At 40.8% G+C, this 7,060-nt stretch overlaps 1 pseudogene; it reads left to right on the top strand.

Moving 5' to 3' along the window:
- Positions 1-4,901: 4,901 nt before the first annotated feature.
- LOC134915728 (spindlin-Z-like) lies at positions 4,902-5,727 on the top strand (annotated as a pseudogene).
- The last annotated feature ends 1,333 nt before the right edge of the window (positions 5,728-7,060 follow it).

Genomic DNA, 7,060 nt, shown 5'->3' on the forward strand with positions numbered 1-7,060 from the left:
CACCACCTGACATGTGCTCACTGTATTTAGGCTGGAACTTTGTAGTTCCAAGATGAACAAGACCCTGCTCAGTTCATCCAGCCAAGTTTGGAACTCGGATCTAAAACCTGAATCTTGCATGTTTTGGATAGCATGTACCTTGTGCCTCAGGTGCCATTTCACACTGGAATGTCTGGAAATTAATGTTATTTATGTTAATATTATAGTAGGAACAAAAACAGGTCCAAATTATATGATTTTAGCTGTTTTTATAATTTACAAAGAGATACAGATCTGAAACCAAATCTAAAACACTAGAGAGTGATTTTGCCAAAACCAAAAACACAACAATGTTTTAGAACCAAAACCAAAACACATCTGTCTGTGCACATCTCTAAATACTGGCCCTTATTCCGAGTTGATCGCTCGCTAGCTGCTTTTAGCAGCAGTGCAAACGCTAAGCCGCCGCCCTCTGGGAGTGTGTCTTAGCTTATGAGAAGTGCGACCGAAAGGATCGCAGCATTGCTACAAAAAAAGATTGTGCAGTTTCTTATTAGCTTGAGACTTACTCCTAGCTAGCGATCACTTCAGACTGTTTAGTTCCTGTTTTGACATTACAAACACGCCCTGCGTTCTGCCAGCCACGCCTACGTTTCCCCAGCCACTCCTGCATTTTTATCGACACGCCTGCGTTTTTACACACACTCCCCGAAAATGGTCAGTTACCACCCAGAGACACCCACTTCCTGTCAATCACTCTGCGGCCAGCAGTGCGACTGAAAAGCGTCGCTAGACCTTGTGTGAAACTACATCGGCTTTTGTGAAAGTACGTCGCGCGTGCGCACTGCGGCCCATACGCATGCGCAGAAGTGCCGCTTTTTTACCTAATCGCTGTGCTGCGATCGAAAGCAGCTAGCGATCAATTCGGAATGAGGGCCAATGATCTGTTACCTCCCAGTGATGCCCATTTAGCTGTAAGTAGAGATGCAACTATGATGTGTAAATGTGCTTGGCTCTGAAGTATGCACAGTTCTAAAGAACACAAGATATATATTTGCAAAATGGACTTGCATGCAACTCTAAATTGACCCTTATGTTTCTTCTTGCAATACATGTGACAGAAATAAGAAATAAGATGTCCTTACCTTTTGAGTGCCATGATTGACAACACTAGAGATTAAGGGCCTAATTCATAGTTGTTCACTATGCCAATGTTTTCACAACTGAGCGATTATCGGCAGACTGCGCATCTGCTGCAATCACATTGCGCATGTGTAAAGGTGCCATTGCAAAACCATTCGCAGTAAGGATTTCTTTGCAGAGTGATAGTAACATAGTAACATGTTAATTGAGGTTGAAAAGAGGCAAAATGCCCATCATGTTCAACCTGTATTCTGTATTAAGGTGAGTTGATTATAATGTACCTGATGAAGAATGTTTTATGACTAGATAACAACTACAAAATCATGTTACACCCAGATTATCAACGTCAATATTTTAAATGTTATAACCTTGGATATGCTTTTCAATCAGAAATTCATTAACAATGTCTCCTCTTAGACGCCTCTTTTCTAGTGTATACATATTCAACCTAGTAAGCATTTCCTCATAATCAAGTCCCTCTAGCCCTTTAATCAATTTAGTAGCTCGCCTTTGAACCCTTTCGAGTTCACCGATATCTTTTTTATACAGTGGTGCCCAAAACTGAACACAATATTCCAGGTGCGGACATACCAATGATTTGTACAGTGGCAGGATTACATCCTCGTCCCTTGTCTCAATTCCCCGTTTTATGTACGCTAACACCTTACTTGCCTTCTTTACTGTGCTTTGACATTGTATACAGTTATTAAGCCTATTATCAATGAGTACCCCCAAATCTTTTCCAAAACTGTTACCCCTAAACTTTCCCCATTTAATATGTAGGATACAAGTTTATTTTTAGTCCCGAAATGCATAACCTTGCATTTTTCTATATTGAACCTCATTCTCCATTTAGACGTCCAGATTTCAAGTTTAAATAAGTCATTCTGCAGAGACTCCACATCTATTTCTGAGTTAATTACCCTAAACAGTTTAGTATCATCTGCAAATATTGACACTGTGCTTTCCAGGCCTAATTCTACGTCATTGATAAATATGTTGAACAGTAGTGGCCCAAGTACGGACCCTTGTGGTATTCCGCTGACTGATTGATAGGAAGTTACTGTTTGGTGGTGGTAACGGGGAGTGATACCAAAAACTCAGATGTGTCATGGCCATTTTTTGGGGGGCATGTATCTGATGTCAGCTGCGATCATGTATGCAGAGAAATATGGCACCTGTGTTGCTACTGCTGCTGCCAGTCTGTGTAGCCATAGAGCTACTCAAGAAGTCGATGTTCCCCGTTGTGTGTAGGCTGCGAATGTATCCACAGTTGCCGATGCGTTTGAGGTGGCTCCTGGAGGTGGCACCAGAGCCTAGAAAATCGCAATTGCATTGCATTAGCATACAACTCTGAATTAGTCCCTAAAATCATGTATTTTAGGCTGGTGGGCAAATAATAGAATGCGTAGTTTGCTTGTGAGAGTGTGTTGTAGATGGTTAACATAATTACTCAATGTCAATTGAGTTTCAAGAGCCAAAGGAATCTGAAAGTCTGTTAATAAGCACACAAAGAATAGAGTTAGATACCATCCACACATCAGGGTGTATTTATTATGGTGTATGTAGCAATGCTGTTCTAAGAAGATATTAAAATCACACATCTCTGAATTTTGTGAGTTTAGTCAACCCACACAGCAATACATGACTGCAAATGTATTGTGTACTATATAGATTACAAATGGCATGAATCTTGCATAACTTTAAATTAAATTCTTATTTATTGGCATAAATCATAATTACATCATGAAAGACTGTGAAATATTAAGTTGCATACTAAGTAAGAATAGTACTGAGGAAAGGTCTAGGATGTGTCTCAAAGAGCTAAAACATTTTAAAAAAGCCTTCCACTAGAGAATTTCAGAGAAAAACTGTTTTAGTATCCAAATGATCTCTCCCCAATGGGGTTATTGTTCATAAAAAGTCGTGAGTACATGAAGTTTCCCATTCCAATCTTTATGTTACTAATGATGTTTCCGAGTGACCAGGAATTGAACGTGTTGTGATATGACTGCACTGCAAAGAAGTTTCTGCAGAAGTTTGGTATTTAGAGATTAGCTATCTTGGTCTCACCAATTATAGCTGTCTAATTTTTTACTGACAACATACCTGGATATTTTGACTAGAGATGTGCACCGGAAATTTTTCGGGTTTTGTGTTTTGGTTTTGGATTCGGTTCCGCGGCCGTGTTTCGATTTGGCAAAACCTCCCTGAAATTTTTTTGTCAGATTCAAAAACAGATTCAAAAACAGATTAAATCATAGAATTTGGGGGTCATTTTGATCCTATAGTATTATTAACCTCAATAACCACAATTTACACTCATTTCCAGTCTATTCTGAACACCTCACACCTCACAATACTATTTTTAGTCCTAAAATTTGCACCAAGGTCGCTGGATGACTAAGCTAAGTGACCCAAGAGGGTGGCACAAACACCTGGCCCATCTAGGAGTGGCACTGCAGTGTCAGACAGGATGGCACTTAAAAAAATTGGCCCCAAACAGCACATGATGCAAAGAAAAGAGAAAAAGAGGTGCACTGTGGTTGCTGGACGGCTAAGCTAAGTGACACAAACACCTCAATATCACAGGAATTATTTGTTCTAATCAATGGTGTTATTGGTCCAAATCACTGGAAGAAAATGACAAAATCACTGGAATTATTCGTTCTAATCAATGGTATTATTGGTCCAAATCACTGGAAGAAAATGACAAAATCACTGGAATTATTTGGCAAGATCACTGTAATTAATAATTATAAATCACTGATATTAATTGCTAAAATCTCGCTATCGCCTGCCTAGTGAAGTGGAATCTAGATGGGATTTTGTACCGGGGACACAATAACTTCATCAATTGTCTAAATCCCACTGCACTAATGGCGGAAAACGGGCACACGTCTAACAGCGCACTGATTATACTGAGAACTGATTATACTGATCACTGATGATACTATGGAAAACTGACACTGAGCAGCGAGAACAGCACTGGACTATTGTACTGTAGTATACTGGTCACCACAATGCAGCACTGACACTGAGCACAGATATTAAGCACTGATCAGGATACTAGAAGTGACACAGAGCTGCAAGATACAGCAATGGCCTACTGTACTGTACTACTATAATTATATACTGGTGATCCCCACAATGTGGCACACTGAGCACAGATATTACCAGGTGTATCTCACACATCGCTCAGTACAGATTACAGGATGTATAATCACCAGGTGTATAACACACTTTGCACAGTACAGTATACAGTATGCAGCTCTGGAGAGATCAGCATTTGGCAGGAAGGCGAGGCCTGGTCCTGGCAGCAGAGTGACAGGCGGCCGTATAGTAGCAGCCAGCTCCAAATCTGGCAGTGTGTGGAGAGGGAGGGGGTGAGGGAAGGGAACGAGCGCTGGAGTGTCTGAGTGGAGGGCTTGGAAGTTCAGGGGGAGTGAGGCGGGAGCTGCTCTTCCATAGCAGCGCACAGTGGTGGTGACAGTGGTGTCAGTGGAGTCTGACAAAGAAGGGAGGAGGAGAATTGGGGCAACTGGCCGCAGGGGAGCACTGTGCCGCAGCCATCACCTGCAGGGGGAGTGGAGGGAAACACATCCTATCTGCCCCAGATAAGTGACTTCTGATCAGAGCAATTGAGGGTCAGAGTTTTTCTGAAAGGTGGAAAGGAAGGGGTTCTTTTTCATGTAGACTGGAAGGACTACAACAAACCTGGAGTGACTACACATTTCACCCTAGTTCGGCAGCCCTGCTGCCCTTTAATACACAAATGAATGAAGACTCCATTTGGAAAGGCAGCCGCTCAGCGATCAAGAGCTGATGCAGCACATGCAGGTGTTTCTGCAAATATGATGAAGAAAAGAACATCTCATAAGAAACATCGAAACAATATGGGACCAAGTAAACCAATCTCCCAGCCAAGGCAAAATATTGTAGGCTGTTGAATACAGCATGGGTGGAAAGAGGGCAGTGGGCCAATAACCCAGTGGAAAGGAACAGTTCTGGATCAAGTACCAGTGAATCCCTCCCTCTATCTTACAAAGTATGATGGATTTGATTGTGTCTATGGACTTGAGCTTCACAAGGACGAAAGGGTGTCTGCTCTTGAAGTTCTACCAGACAGAGTTGCCTCATCCCGAATCAGCGATGCCCATTTGGCTGACACAATGATTGGTAAAGCAGTGGAGCATATGTTTGAAACAGAGGATGGTGAGAGATGGTATTAGCACGAGCACCTATTATGAACACATGGTTTTATTATTATATAACCTATGAAAAGGACCCAGTCTTATATATGTATAAACTTTTAGATGACTATAAAGAAGGAGATCTTGGGATCATGCCAGACTCAAATGATTCCCCTCCAGCTGAAAGAGAACCAGGGGAGGTTGTGGACAGCCTGGTGGGCAAGCAAGTGGAATATGCCAAAAAAGATGGCTCAAAAAGGACTGGCATGGTTATTCATCAAGTTGAAGTTAAACCATCTGTGTACTTCATTAAGTTTGATGACGATTTCCATATTTATGTCTACGATTTGGTGAAGACATCCTAAATGGGATTCTGTACTTTTTTTTTTTTTTTTGCCAAACGTAATCTAATGTAAACTTTTGGAGAAAGTCGCTGCTTTCTGATTACAGAAATGCTCAGATATTCCTGCGAATCCACAATCCCTTCCCAGAGGAAAAAGAAATTGAGAAACCTTTGTTTGAGAACATTTGTTCTCTTTCCCTTACAAAGGGACAAACCACTTTCCAAGAAGACTGACATTTTTGGGATTATGGAGACATAATGCTTTTGAATATAAATCCTAAAGCAGGTGGTGCATTAGAGCAAAAGAGTGCAAGAGACCAGCCATGCAGTTTCTGAAATATTATGACAAAATGTTACTGTATTTCATAAGCACTCATTCTAACTCTGCTAAGTACTGTTTGGTATACTGTATCTGGCTTCCATGAGGTAGTTGTCCATTATTTCAGCTTCCATTGACCTTTTGAAAGTGGTAGAAGTTATCGATTCTTTTTTTTATTTTTTATTTTCCCCTATTTTTAATTTTCTCCTGCATAACCCAGTAAAATGTTGCAATGTTAAGTATTGACTTGTGCCTTCTGGGGGTCCACTTCTTCACCAAACCCAGCCAAATCTCACCCTAACCCTCTGTCCCACCTTCTCTATGTACCCCATCTGTGTCACCCATGTCTGTCTACCCCTCCCCTTTAGATTGTAAGCTCTCACGAGCAGGGCCCTCTTCCCTCATGTGCTTATCCTTTGTCTTACTTTAATAATCTTCAACTGTACCACATCCAGCAGTTTTCTGCCACCTGATACTTATTCCAGTGTCATCTGCTGATGTAACTATGTTTATTTACGTTGTACTTGTCCTATACTGTCATCCACTGTAAGTTGCTGTTTTCCTGTTTGATTATTTATGTACTCTGTAATTGGGCACTGCGGAACCCTTGTGGCACCATATAAATAAAGGATAATAATAATATAGGGTGTATAATCCCCAGATGTATCTCACACATCGCTCAGTACAGTATATAGGGTTACACAAAAATTTTTTGGAAGGTGTGCCGCCCTGGGCGCTTAAATATAATGAAATAATACAATATAGTGCAGTCACTTATTCAAAAAAAAACTTCAGTGTTGTTCCATGTGTTGATGATTTGCTTGATTTCAATTTCCAGAACGATGCAGTGCATGAAATAAAGAAAAAAATATATATAGTGTAACACAGTTTAAAATGAACAAAGGTTTCTGCGTGATTATATAACGTGATCTGGTATTGTGAGTGATATGATATCCAAAACTTAGCCAAGGCGTACCCCACTCACTATGTGAAAAATGCAGTATAAGCACATCAAGGTATCTTTGATCAAGGAAGAATGGAGTACCCAACTCACAATGTCACAAATGGTTTGAAGCTCATCAA

Source organism: Pseudophryne corroboree, chromosome 1, assembly GCF_028390025.1.
Source record: "Pseudophryne corroboree isolate aPseCor3 chromosome 1, aPseCor3.hap2, whole genome shotgun sequence".
Taxonomy (NCBI): Eukaryota; Metazoa; Chordata; class Amphibia; order Anura; family Myobatrachidae; genus Pseudophryne; species Pseudophryne corroboree.